Raw genomic sequence first — 15221 nt, forward strand, 5'->3', positions numbered from 1 at the left:
GAAAGATGACAAGATCAAGCTTTACAAGTAAGTCCTACACTTCTAAGGGAATTTCAGATCTTGTGCATACTGATCTTTGTGGTCCTATGAAAGTTCAAAGTTACTATGGTGATAAATATTTCATATTATTTGTGGACGATTACTCAAGGATAATGTCAGTAATGTTTTTAAAAGAAAAATCAGAAGCTTTTCAAATGTTTAATTGGTACAAGGCAAGAGTTGAAAATGAGACAGGAAGACAACTAATATGTCTTAGATCAGACAGAGGAGGAGAGTTCACATCTGATGAGTTCAACTTGTTCTACAATGATCATGGTATTAAAAGGCAAGTCTCTGCACCGAGAACCCCATAGCAAAATGGAATATCTGAGAGGAGAAACAGATCTATTGTAGATTGTGCCAGAACCTTGATGATTGAAAAGAAAGTGCCACAAACATTTTGGAGAGAAGCAATAAGCACAACAGTTTACACCCTAAACCGAGTACAAATGAAATCTGGTATGACAAGAAACCCAATGTAAGTTATTTTAAAATCTTTGGAAGTAGATGCTATGTACACAAAGATGATAAAAATGGTAAGTTTGATCAGAAAAGTGAAGAAGGAACATTTCTAGGTTATTCTTCTAGAAGCAAAGCATATAAATGTCTGATCAAATCATCTAACAAAATGGTAGAAAGTGCAAATGTGAAAATTGATGAATTTACAAATAGAAACGATGAAGGGAACTCCAAAGAACTAGAAGATTATGAAGGATTTGTCTATGTTCAACTGAGAAGTCCTACCGAGAAGACTGCTAAAGGAAATGAAGAAGATATCCAATTACCAAGTGATGAAGAAGAACATACAGAGTCTACTGAGCTTGTATTAGTCAAGTATGTCAGAAGGAATCATGCAACAAGTCAGATTATAGGAGATAAGGATGATCCAGTGATGAAAAGGAACAAACTGAGACAAAACACATGTCTCATATCTGAATTTGAACCGAGAATAGTGAAAGAGGCATTTAACAGTGAAGATCGGATAAATGCTATGACAGAAGAGATTGATCAAATCAAGAAGAATGACACATGGACACTGGTCCCAAGACCGAAGGACAAAAATGTAATCAGTATAAAGTGGATTTTCATAAACAAGCTAAATGAAAAAGGTGAGGTCATTCAAAATAAAGAAAGACTAGTTTGCAAAGGTTATGCTCAAGAAGAAGGAATTGATTATGGTGAAACTTTTGCACCTGTGGCAAGACTTGAAGGAGTAAGAACATTGTTGGCATATGCTACATTTAAAAATTTCAAGATATATCAAATGGATGTCAAATCTACATTTCTGAATGGTATATTAGAAGAAGAAGTTTTCATTGAACAACCTGAAGAATTTGTTGAAGAAGAAAATAATGATCAGGTATGTAAATTGAATAAAGCTGTATATGGCTTAAAACAAGCACCTAGAGCATGGTATGAGAGATTGCATTCATATTTGATCAAAATTGGTTTTATAAGAACAAGTGAAAACATCAATATGTACATGAAGAATGATGAGTATGGAATACTGATCTCAACCATATTTGTTGATGATATTATCTTTTGTGGAAATGACTCTCTATACAAAAACTTTGGAAATGAAATGAGCAAAGAATTTGAGATGTCATTAATCAGTGAGATAAAGTATTTTATAGGTTTACAGATACTGCAAATGAAAGATGAAATTTTCATTACCCAATCCAAGTACATAAAGGAAATCTTGAAGAAATTTGGAATGGAGGATTCAAAACCAGTAAGTACTCCTATGACTACCAATTGTAAACTATCAAAGAATGATGAATCTGCATGTGTTGATGAGACACTTTACCAATCTATGATTGGAAAGTTGCAATATGTTGTTCACAGGAGGCTGGATATAGCACATGCAGTAGGAATAGTTGCAAGATTCTTTGTAGATCCCAAGGAAACACACATGATGGCAATCAAAAGACTTTTCAGATACTTGAAAGGCACTGAAGATTATGGCTTAGTATATCAGAAAGGAAATGTCTTTGATTTAAAATTTTATATTGATGCTGATTGGGTAGGCAACATTGATGATAGGAAAAGCACAAGTGGAGGAGCTTTCTTTTTAGGAGAAAGACTAGTGAGTTGGCTTAGCAAGAAACAAGGATGTGTTTCACAGTCAACAGCAGAAGCTGAATATGTTGCTGCAGCATTAAATTGTACCAATATAGCATGGATCAAACAACTGTTGGAAGGTATAAATGAGCAAGTTATCGAGCTAGTAACCATATTCTGTGATAATACTAGTGCCATAAACATTTCAAAGAATCTTGTAATGCACTCTAAGACAAAGCACATCTCTATCAAATATCATTATCTTAGAGTAGAAGTTCAAGAGAAGAAAGTGGTGTTGGAGTATGTTAGCACAAAGGAGCAAATAGCAGATATCTTCACCAAGCCACTACCAAGGGACACTTTTGAATATCTCAGAAGTCAGTTAGGGGTCCTACCCCTATCTTCCATTCACTGACCGAGTTCGGTGAAATCATCAATTCGATGACTCTACAAAATATCTTTTAGGAGTTGATGTTGATTTACACACTTTAGGAAGTTTTCTAAAAGTGTGCAGGAAACAATAACAGGAACCAGAATTGAAGACATAATGCTCAGACCGAGACTAAGTAGATACATAACATCAAGGAATTCACTTCTCAGTGACAAAAAATATGTTTTAGTTCTTTTCATTTTTGGCATTGTTGTCAAAGGGGGAGAAGACTAATGAATGGGGGAGAAGTCTACTGACCGAAGGAGAAGACTACATTTTAGAATCAGGGAGAAGACTAATGACCGAGGGAGAGCATTTCAGTATTTCAGAATTTCACCGCAATCCAAATCTTTTAAGTCAAATCAATTGGTTTTTCCATCAATGCCAAAGGGGGAGATTATTGGCATTATAACAGACAAAGGAGATTGTTGGCATTCTAATTACAAAGCGAGATTGTTGGCATTTCAATAAGGATATTGAGAAGGTTGTTGATGACTATGGATATAACTGATTAAGGATGTTCACTGTCTTAACATTATTATTTTGTCATTGATATCAAGAAATTGATTTTCTAATTTAGTATGATGTTCCCATATCATAAGCAGTATGATTTGATGAGTATAAAGATGTCGGTGAGTGACACAGAAAGAATGTGATGAATAAGGGGAGACATAAGTTATTCAATGGGCAACTATTACCGAGTTAGACAATGATGAGATCATGATGTTTAGATTGTTTTGATATTCTACATATGCTACTTTTTGTAAGGTTAATACTATACTATGTTACCGGGCAAAGAACCTAGTCGGTAAACCCTAAGGTTATCGCTATTGGTTAATGAAGGCAGAAATGTCTATCGAGTAACGTTTAGTATTTACCGAGTTGCAACCGAGTAATAACAAAATGCATTAAATGATTAATTGCATTATTTAATGAAGGAAGCTGATGAGATGGAGTTGATTAAATGATTGGTAGTCCATACATGAAGTTTGTTAAAGAATCTATGGCAATGGAAGATCGGTAGGAAGATCTATAGCTCAGATTGAACCGAAATACCTTAGCACAAGTTCTAAGAAATGTATGCAAGTTCCACGGCGAGGTAAAACATTTTCAGATCGAAGGATACAATGAACCTGATCGAGTTTGAAGATCTGATGGCTATGATTGATCATGGGAAATGTGATCAAGGAGATTAAGCGGTTGGAAAATTGTTTATAAATAAAGAACTGTTGATAAACAATGTATGCGGGCAAGTGCAAGCACAGGAATGCTACATAGTGATTACCGAGCACAGAAGCTTGAAGATCTATTTTGATAATAGAGTATAGAGCCCAGCAGAGGGACAAGATAAGTCCTATGACTAAGATTGTATTGAGAAAATAAGAATCTTCTTTAGCATTTGTAGATGTGAAGTTGTAGATATATTTTATTACTGTTATTTTGTGAAGTGACAGAAAATCTCTTAACCGAGTGGACTTAACAGTCTTATTTGTAAAACCCTCTAGCAAGGTAACATTCAGATTGAGTGTTTGAAATCCTTTGACAAGGTCACCTCTAACAAGGTGAAGATCCTAACAGATCTTAGGGAAATCCCTTAACCAGGTCACATCTAGCAATGTGTTTGTAATCTTTAACAGGATTTGCTTTTAACCTAGCATACTCTAGAAGAGTATATTTCTTAGTGGGTCCGAAATCCCACAGTGTTTTTTCCCTATTTGGGTTTCCACGTTAAATCTGGTGTTATATGTTGTGTGATCTTATCTATTTATGAGTTTGCATGCTTTACAGTTTTTCTAATAAGTTTACCGAGGTTGAATCTATTATTTTTATGGAAGATTAAGTTTGTATGATTCACCCCCCCCCCCCCTCTCATCTTGTTAGCTTGGCATCTGTACTAATCATATTAGTATCAGAGCTATCAAATGGGTCCTCACATGTGTTAGAACATCATATGACCCCTTAGGACAGAATCTGACCCCTTAGGACATCATATGGTCTTAAGGGGTCATATGTGTGCTAAGGGACCTTACATGATGTCATTAGGTGTTATGTGGGGTAGAGAGAGAGAGAGAGAGAGAGAGAGAGAGAGAGAGAGAGAGAGAGAGAGAGAGGAATACAATGTACAATACAATATCAAAAGACAATATATATCAATATACATGTACATGTATATACACATATACATAATTTATCAAAAGAAAATACACATACATACATATTATATGTATTGTACATGTATATATTATAAACATACATATATGTATACATATGTCATACACATGTGTGTGTGTATATATACACATATTATATATATATACATTATCTACATATTTTACATATTATACATATACATATATGTATGCACACATACACATTTTAAACACACACATTAATATTTTTATGATGGAGTATCATAGTAAGAACTGTGTACATGTTGTTTTAGCTTTAAAACCGTGTACGCGCTTCTTATTGAAAAAACACCTTGTATGCGGTTTTATAAAAAAAAAACCATACGCAATCTTTATACAAAAGAAACCTTGTACGCGCTTTTGACTATTTAGGCTTGTTAATAGGCTTGGATGAAAAAGTTGCGGGTTGGAAGTTTGATTTCCCTCCATTTCCCTCCTTTTTGATGTGTTTAATTTTATCAACTTGGTTTCTCGACTTTGTCATCATTAGGTTTACACTTCATCAAGTGGGTATTTCTAAAATCTCCACCATATTTTCACCCATCTTCTGAGCTTTCTAACCATATAATTTTTTAAAAATTTGAACAACAATAACATTATTATTGAATTTCTTTTACCAATGTCTCCATAGTTCTTAGAGACGTACGGGTACCATTTTTTTAATAAATTTTGATCTACTTATCCAAAAAAAATTTAAAAAATATTATTGTAGTGCACTTAATTCTTTACAACTTTTTTTTAAAAATTTGCATTTTTTATTGTTTTGGTGCAAGTTATGTTTCGCGCAGGACCATGTACTAGATTTTCAGGATGTGCTCGATTGGAAAAATCATTAAAAAAAATACTCAACAAAAAAATACACAACTTCTATTTCTCACTCTTAACTATCTTTTTGCCAAAGGATTTTTCAAAATACTAAATCTAACTATGACTTTTTTGATGCACATGTCAGACACTATGTTATGTTTTTCAGAAAAAATTAGGGTCTATTTTTCGTGTGCGAAGGATTTGACCCCCTTAATTTTATCCAATTTTTAAAAAAATTAGTAGTTTGAAAACAAGATTCAGAGTACTACAATCTTTGTTCTTTGAGTATCTTCATATCTTGAGTGGATGACTCTCAAATGTCTCCTCCAAGTTCAGGTTTACTTGATTTCAGAAAAAAAAAGTGTCCGTTTATACCCCCTTTTTGGACACCATCTTTATGCACTTACCCTTGTATTATGGATCCATGTTGTGCACTATATCAATTTCAACATTTTTTTACATTTCCTTGGTTTTGACAAGAGCACTAGCAATAATTTTTATTAGCCATGGATGACCTTTCACTACTAGTTATGAATGTTGTTTATACATTCATTTGGAATAGAATACTTATATGTGGGATAGCTATACCCATAGATATTTGATGTGTTATATGGTTTTTTTTATAATGAGGTTTATTTTAATCTATTAAGATGTCACAAATTTATAGATTCTAGTGTTGGTGGTTATTTTTTTATTATCATGATGCATTGGTGTTATCATCATTTGCATTGATGAGAGGGGAAGCAGTGGGGCTATCCTCAAGAGATCTAATCACAACTTTAGTTTTTCCACCAAATTTTTTAAGGCTAGAGCTACCAAGGTGGGCTTTATATATTTACCCTATGCTGATTTAGGACCAATATCCACGAGTAGTGGGGGTGTGTCACAAATCAAGGTCAATTTTTTACTCTTAGGAGAGCAGAGGAACAACTATGTAGCCTCTAGAATGCACCAAGGTATCATTATCCTTTATACATTATAATAGATGTTTGGTGAATTCTAGGGGCTAGCTAGCCATTCCCAGAGAGAATTGCATAAATAAATGATGATGTAAGATGATGAGGCTTCATCAAAGAAGGAAATTTTACACTTGGAGCACCTTTACAACTATTTTTGATATTAAAAAGCAACAAAACAAGGGTGTTGTCCCAAAAACAACAACCCAACAGACATAAGTTTAATAGAGCACTAGTAGCACATTAAAAACACATTAACAACTAACTAGTATCAAAAACTAACTATCAGTAGTATATATCAGAGCTAACATCTTTAGTATCCTGATAAAAGTCTTAATATTAGGCCACCTATGGCCATAAACATAAACAATATCAAAATAATAAGTAGTTTTAACATAGGGACTATAGTGGCCATAACCAGCATTAACAATACTTACATCAAAAATCAAAATAACCCTAGCAAACATCACTAAAACTTGCAGCTAGCCTAGTGGAGAATATTGGACTAGTCCTTTGTAAGGAACTTAAAACGTTCCTTGTAGTTTCCGTTGTCATCTTTGTCTGCTCCCAATATCTTCTTCTACATTAAACACAAGGATGTGCTCGAGCTATACATGACCTTCAGACTAAGCTGGGAAATACTACCCAATTTCTTTTCAAGATCCACGACCTTATCTTTAACCTTCTCCATCTCCATGGCATTGAATTGGCAACAAGAATAGGTTCCATCTTGTTGAGGGTTATAGGTCCCCTCATCCTTCTGTTTGTTCATCTCCATAATATTGAGCATCATATACTCCGTGAGGTCAATTGGGCTCTTAGAAATATGGGTGGAGCTATCATCTTTCATAGAGATCTCCCTCTCCTCATATTTATCTCATTCTTTGTCAGTTTCAACACTCTTCCTTTCCTTCCCCTCTTCACTCCTAGTTTAGCCTCATCATCTGTTTCATAATCCATAATGTTCCTTAGCTTTCCCTTTTTAGTATAGAAGATAGCCAGCCTAATGGACCGTCTAGGGGTATTTTCACCTTTACTCAAGTCTTCCCCTTCCTCATCCTATTCCTCACTCACAGACAGTTTGAGTTTTTTAGCAGGGGGGATAAACTTTTTGCCTATTGTGTTGCTAGTAACAGAGGCCAAATCTTTGCTCTTGGGTTCTTTTTGTTCACTCTCAATCACCGAGGGTGATTTAGGAGACCAAGATCGAGAAGAAGGGCATAAATAATTGAAAAAGGTTATAATCATTATAAATCGTGCTAATCCCATCCACCAGGCTCTCTGTCCTTCTCATAAAATCTCACTCATGTAGATACAACACTTTCTTTCATGAGAAATTAATGTAGCCCCGATCGCCAAATCTTTCCTTGGCTTTCCAAAATTTAAATGTCTCAAAATTTAACCTTTTTCATCCCATCATGATACCAACTCATCATTAGGGCTTCTTTCAAGGTATTCATTGTTAGTATTTTTAGATTGTTGGCATTTTGCATATAGATTGCATTAATGATATGTTGTCATTGATGTCAATTGAACCGGTGAATGATATTCATAATATTGTCAATGTTACTGTTGATATTGCTTTTGTCTTGTAACCAGTATGATTAAATTTGTGGAAGATGTTGTAAATTGGTATATGGTAGTTTTTAAGTTGAATCAATGTATAAGGTTAAGCATTTCTATGTTATGTAAACCGATAAACCCTAACCGATCAAGTTTGTTGGTTTATGTTGAGCGGTAAAGATGGAGACACGTGTGATCATTGTATGAGGATAAGTTCAGATTGATTTGGCGTGTTTGTTATCTTGGAAAGGAGCAAAGTGGATTGCATCAAATGCATAGCGTGTAATGAGTTACCAATCCGATGAAGTGGTGATCATGGAGCGGTTGGAATTTTCTTGATTAATGTGAAGAGATTGTTATGATTTCTAACAGTCAAGATTGTACTGACTTGTTTGTAATCTTGATGATGAGAATTAGGTTTTTGTTTCATTACCGACCTAGTTGATTTGTATTTAAGGTCGATGAAGTTGTTTGTAAAAAGTGTTGGCAAAGTTGGCAGAAATTAGTTGAGTGTGTGGTTGCCAAACCGGTGGATGGATCTGCAGTTTGTGTAAAGGAAGATTGAAGCTTAAGAAGGATCTGATCAAGAATATGTAGTGATATTTAGACAGATCAAGAAAACCTATTGCTTTCTAAAAATTACAGCAGAAATCAAAATCCCCTAACCAGGTAAGCTCTAACAAGCTTGGTTACTTATTAAATCCTCTAACAAGGTGGTCCATTAGTTTGGATTCTCAAATCCTCCAATGAGGCTACTCCTAATAGGGTATTATTCTTTTCATCAAGGCATATTTGTAAATCCCTTAACCAGGTGATTCCTAACCGGAATTAGTTCTTAACAAGACTTATTGTAAAGCTTTAACAGGCTTGGCTCCTAATAAGGCAAACTTCATAAGAGTTCAGATAGCTATCCTTGTGAGTCTCATCTCACTGTGGTTTTTACCTATTTAGGTTTTCCACGTATAAATATTTGTGTCTAGTGGTGAATGCTTTTGTGGTTATGATCTTATTTGTTGATTTGATTAACTACTTAACTATTCTAATAAGGCATGATAACTGGAAGCATGAGAGATGAATATGTTGATATTTGATTAAGCATTGTTGATGTTTACAATATAGAAGTTGTTTACTGTTAAGTTGGTATAACAGCCAAACCAGTTGATGATTGATTGATGTTGGTCATCTTTGAGACATTATCTTGACAGAGTTATTTGTTGATAAGTTTATTTTGAGATTGGGAGTTTATTATTAGTTTTTGAGTATACTGATTCACCCCCCTCTTAGTATTTTATCGGATCCTTATTCTTTTATCATATCATCAATTGGTATCAGAGCATCTTAGGTACTCTTAGATCTCTAAGCCTAATAGCTTGAGGAAAAGATCATGTAGATCATGATGAAGAAAGAAGGTCCTAAGTTCAACAAAGATAACTATAGGATATGGAGTGATAGAATGAAGATTTACATTAAAAGTCTTGGTAGTCAGTATTGGGAGCATGGAGAAACTCTATATGTTGCACCTACTGATACTTTGACTAATGATCAAAAGAAAGAACAACAAGAGAATCATCAAGCATTAGAGGCTATTATCAGTTCCCTATTTGATGTTGAATATGTAGATGTTCATGGTCTTGATACTGCATATGAAGTGTGGAAAAAACTTGAAGAGATTTATAGCGGTGATGAACATGTAAAGATTGCTAAAGAAGAGAGTTTAAGAGGAAAGTTTGATGACATGAGAATTTCTGAAGGAAAAAATATCCAATTGTATGGTCAAAGGATTAAAGAGATGGTAAAATAAAAAGTGTAGGAGGGAAAGTGGAAGATGCCATAGTTGTCAGTAAAGTAATGAGAACCCTGCTACCAGTCTATGCTATTCGAGTTATAGCTATTCGGGAGCTGAAATCCATTGACAAGACTAAGGTAACTGTTGACTCTATTATTGGAAAACTTACTGCTTTTGAGCTAAATGGCTATGATGGTAGTGTACAAAAATAAAAATCTACATTCAGAGCTTCTATCTCTAACCCATCTATGAGAAGAAGTAAAGATACAGGCCATAGCTATGAATCTAGATCCAGAAGAGATGTTGATAATGAAGACAGTTTAGTGGAGCTTAAAGCATTGTTGGCAAAACGATTACCTAGAGGCACTGGTAAATACAGAGGTAAGCTACCATTGAAATGTTTTGCTTGCAATAAGATTGGTCATATAGCAGCTAATTTCCCTAATAGTGAAGATGAATACAAGAGAGACAAATTTAAGAAATATAAGGGAAAAGGCAAGAGAGATTGTCTTGTAGCTATTGACAGTGGTATTACTGATGATGAATCTGATGATGATGCTAGTGAAGATATTGTGTTTGTGGCTATTAAGGAAGAAACATCTGATCAGAAGGCTCTAGTATCCAGGATGGATAACTCTAATGATTGGATCATTGATAGTGGTTGTTCACATCACATGACTGGTGATCGGAGCAAATTTATTTCCTTGAAGGAATTTGATGGCGATGTTGTCATATTTGGGAATGACTCACCCTATATGGTTAAAGGTAAGGGAGTTATTTATCTTAATGGGAAGAGCAGTTCTGACGATGTCTATTGGGTTGAAGTCTTAAGCATAATCTTCTAAGAGTAGCACAACTGAATGACAAAGGATACCCACTGGAATTTAGAAATGGCATGTGCAAAATATTTAACAACAAAGGTGAATCGATTGCAATCAGTAAACAGATCAAAGGTAATCTATTTCATCTTAATCCAAAAGTTAGCAACCGTTTGATTGCAAAAATAGATGATAGCTGGCTTTGGCATAGAAGATTTTGTCACAAAAATTTTGACAATATTGTTAAAGTGAGTAAGTCTAAGACAATAAGAGGTCTACCTCAGATAGACAAACTGGTTAACGCTCTTTGTAAAGAATGCCAGTTAGGGAATATGACTTCTTCTACCTTCAAGAGCGAGTCTTTCTCAATAGAGCACTTGTTAGATTTGGTTCATATGGATCTATGTGGACCAATAAGAACTAGAAGCATTTCAGGTGATAGATATTTCATGATCTTCACTGATGACTATTCAAGGATGATGTGGGTCACATTCTTGAAAGATAATAATGAAGATTTTGGTAAATTCAAGACATTCAGGGCCTTAGCAGAGAAAGAGAGTGGCAAAAAGATTAAATGTTTGAGAATAGATCAAGGCGGTGAATTCACTTATTTGGAGTTCACTAAGTATTGTGATGATAATGGTATCAAGCGACATCTTTCTGCACCAAGGACACCACAGTAGAATGGTATAGCATAAAGAAACAACCGGTCAATGGTTGAAGAAGCTAGAACTATGTTGATACAAGGAGGTGCAGTAAAAACATTTTGGAGAGAAGCTATACGTACAACAGTCTACACAATAAATTGGGTTCTGGTCAAAAAAGGTAAGGACAAGACACCTTATGAGTATTGGTATGGAAGGTCACCTAATGTTAGTTATTTCAAGATCTTTGGTAGTAAATGTTTTATCAAAAGAGGTGATTACATTGGCAAGTTTGAAGCTAAGAGTGATGAAGGCATATTTCTTGGCTATTCCACCAAGAGTAAGGCCTACAAATGTTTCAATAATCGAACTTAGAGAATTGTTGAGAGTGCTGATGTTCATGTAGATGAATGTCCTGAAGTTTCAGAAGCAACTACTTCAGAGAGAAAGGATGAAGATCCTTGCATTTTTCTTTTAGAACCTGAAATAGTTAAATCTGAAGCTGGTAAGGCAAATCCTGATGTACTTATTCAACCGGAACATATAATTTCAAAGGAAGAAGATGATGAAGAAGTTGAACCTGAGGAGAATGATCATGTTATTCCTAGATATGTGAGACTGAATCATAGTCCTGAGCAAATTATTCAGGATAAGGATGTTGGAGTACTTACTAGAAGAAGAGTTAGAGAGAACTCTTGCATGATCTCCACCTTTGAACCTAGAAGTACTAAGGAGGCATTGGTGATGATCATTGGGTGAAAGCAATGGAAGAGGAATTGGATCAGATTGAGAAAAACAACACTTGGACCCTAGTACCCCGACCAGTAAACAAGAATGTCATAGGTACTAAATGGGTGTTCAGAAACAAGTTAAATGAGGATGGTGTTGTAGTTCGCAATAAGGAAAGATTAGTATGCAAAGGATATGCGCAAGAAGAAGGAGAGGATTATGGAGAAAATTTTGCACCAGTAGCAAGACTGGAAGGAGTAAGAACATTACTTGCATTTTCAACTCACAAGAAGTTCAAGGTATACCAGATGGATGTCAAGTCTGCATTTCTGAATGGGATATTGGAAGAAGAGGTATATATAGAATAGCCTGATGGTTATGCATTAACAGACAAAGAAGAAATGGTAGGTAAATTGCATAAAGCTTTGTATGGATTAAAGTAGGCACCCAGAGCATGGTATGAAAGGCTTCATACACATTTGATGAAGATAGGCTTTGCAAGAACCAGTGATGACAACAACATTTATCTCAAGTCTGAAGGAGATAAAATACTAGTTAGTGAAGTATTTGTCGATGACATTACATTTGGAGGTAATGATGTCATGAGCAACTGCTTTGCAAATGAAATGAATAATGAGTTTGAGATGTCATTAGTAGGGGAAATAAGAAAAATTCATAGTCTTGCAGATACAGTAGATGAAGAATGGTATTTTCATTACTCAATCCAAGTATGTGAAAGAAGTTTTGAAGACTTTTGTCATGAGTGACTATAAACCTGTTGGAACTCCAATGATTACAGGTTGTAAATTGTCCAAGGAAGATGCATCTAAGTCTAAAGATTAGGAGTACAGGTCAATGATTGGCAAATTACATTATGTTCATAGTCGACCGAATATTGCTCATGTAGTTGGTATTGTTGCTAGATTTCAAAAAAATCCAAAGGAACCACATCTGATAGCAACCAAGAGAATCTTTAGATATCTGAAAGGAACAACTGACTATGGGTTATGGTATCCATATGGTGGAAACTTTGATTTGAAGGCATACACTGATGTTGATTGGGCAGAAAATATTGATGACCGGAAAAGTACTACCGGTGGAACATTGTTTTTAGGAGGAAGGCTAGTTTCATGGAGTAGTAAAAAGCAGAGTTGTACTTCACAATCTACTATTGAAGTTGAGTATGTAGCAGCTTATATGAATTACACACAAGCTATTTGGATGAGACACATTTTGGAAGGTTTTAAGATGAAGATCTCAGAACCTATCAAGATTTTGTGTGATAATACGAGTGCAATTAATATTTCTAAGAATCCTATTTTGCACGCTAGGACTATGCACATTGAATTGAAGTATCACTTTTTGAGGGAGAAAGTTCAAAGTAAAGATGTTATCTTAGAGCATGTTTCTACCTAGGAGCAACTTGTAGATATTATCGTATGTAAAATTCATCTTAATAAAATATCAATTAGAAATCAAAGGGAAATCACGAATCCCTATCTAATCAAAAAATTCTAACAAACTAACAATGAAATAACACAATCAAGCAAATAGGAATTAAAATAATTCAAATCAAACTCCATATTCCAAGATCGCATATAGCTTCCATTGCCCTTCTCTTCTCTATGGTATGAAGGCTCTCAGATATTGCGCTGGTAACCTGCAAGTGACACAAAGATTCCAGAGTTCGTGATTATTGAAAATGGAGATTGGATGCTCAATTTATAGATTTTTGGATGAGATTGATTGAAAGGTGGAACAGATTGATCAAGAGGTGGAACTCAAGTGAGCTCACATGAAAATTGATAGTTGAACTGCTTATTGTAGGAGTGAAACTTAATAGATTGAATAGATTAAAGGAGTCAACTGAATGAGAAAAAGATGACTGAAAGAAGAAAAAGCATAATTGGAGGAAATAAAGAGGATGACAAAGAAAGCTTAATTTAGAAAAAGCTAATTGAAAGATGGAAATAGAGATTGGAGAGATAATTGATTTAATTAATTAATTTAGCATGTGCTTGCATTTAGACTTAGATTTTGAATTTGGTTTTTGCATGAAATTTATTCAAATAATTGAATTTATTTTAATTCAATTTAGTATTTGAATATATTTAGAACTTGATTTTGATTTTCAATTTGGTTTTTGAAATCATGCACATGTAATTGAATTTGGAAGAAATTAGAAGAATATGAAATTAAATGAAATTAGAATTTGGGGATTTGGAAATGGAAGAATTAATTAGTTAATTAAATAATTTAAAGAAACTATTTAATTATTTTAGAAATAGAATTTAATTAAATAATAAAGATTATTTAAATTAAAGGAATTAAATCACAATTAATTAAATAATAAATATTTAATTAATATTTAGAAAAGGGTTGATGATTAGATGATTAGATATAGAAATTGAGAATTGATTTATTTAAATAATAGAGATTATTTAAATTGGGGAATTAATCAGAATTAATTAAACAATAAATATTTAATTAATATTTAGAAAATGATTAAAATGATTAAATGATGAAAGAATAGGAAATATAATAATTAGTAAGATGATGAGGAAATATGAAATTAGAAGAAATTAAACAAAATGAATTTAGAAGAAATAGAAGAATTAGAAGAATAAGATTAATTAACTTAATTAAATAATTAAAGAATTATTTAATCAATTAGAGGAATAATTAGTACATGATCAATGACACATTTTTAGGTGTCTACATTTGCCCCTCTTTGAGAAAATGTCAGAATGACTTTGTTTCAAAGAAAACGAAATTTTTTGCCCTAGTGAGCCTTGGTACTACTATATAGTGTACATATGCCTCCTCGGAAAAGGTGGTCGGAAAATTAAAAAATTGAGACCATGTTTTCGATAATAGTGTAACGAGCAAGCGTGTGAAGTTTCATTCCATTTCCAGATCGTTTGAGTAGGCTGCAAGGTGTTTTAAGCTAGCGGGGACCACAGGCGTTGAGGTGTCAAAAAACCCTAATTTTTGAGCTATAAATAGAGTTTTTTTATGTTTTCATTTGCTCATTTGCACTTTGGTAATTCCTTGTTTTTCTCTGCAATTTGTGTGCTTTTTTATGAGTATTTGATCATCATGGCTGGTTATAGAGCTCGAGTGCATTTGTCTGATCGATTACATTCATATCAGAGACCTCCTGGGATTGGCGGCATGGTATTTTTCCAAAATTATCCTG

Source organism: Cryptomeria japonica, chromosome 1 (assembly GCF_030272615.1).
Source record: "Cryptomeria japonica chromosome 1, Sugi_1.0, whole genome shotgun sequence".
In the NCBI taxonomy this organism is placed as follows: Eukaryota; Viridiplantae; Streptophyta; class Pinopsida; order Cupressales; family Cupressaceae; genus Cryptomeria; species Cryptomeria japonica.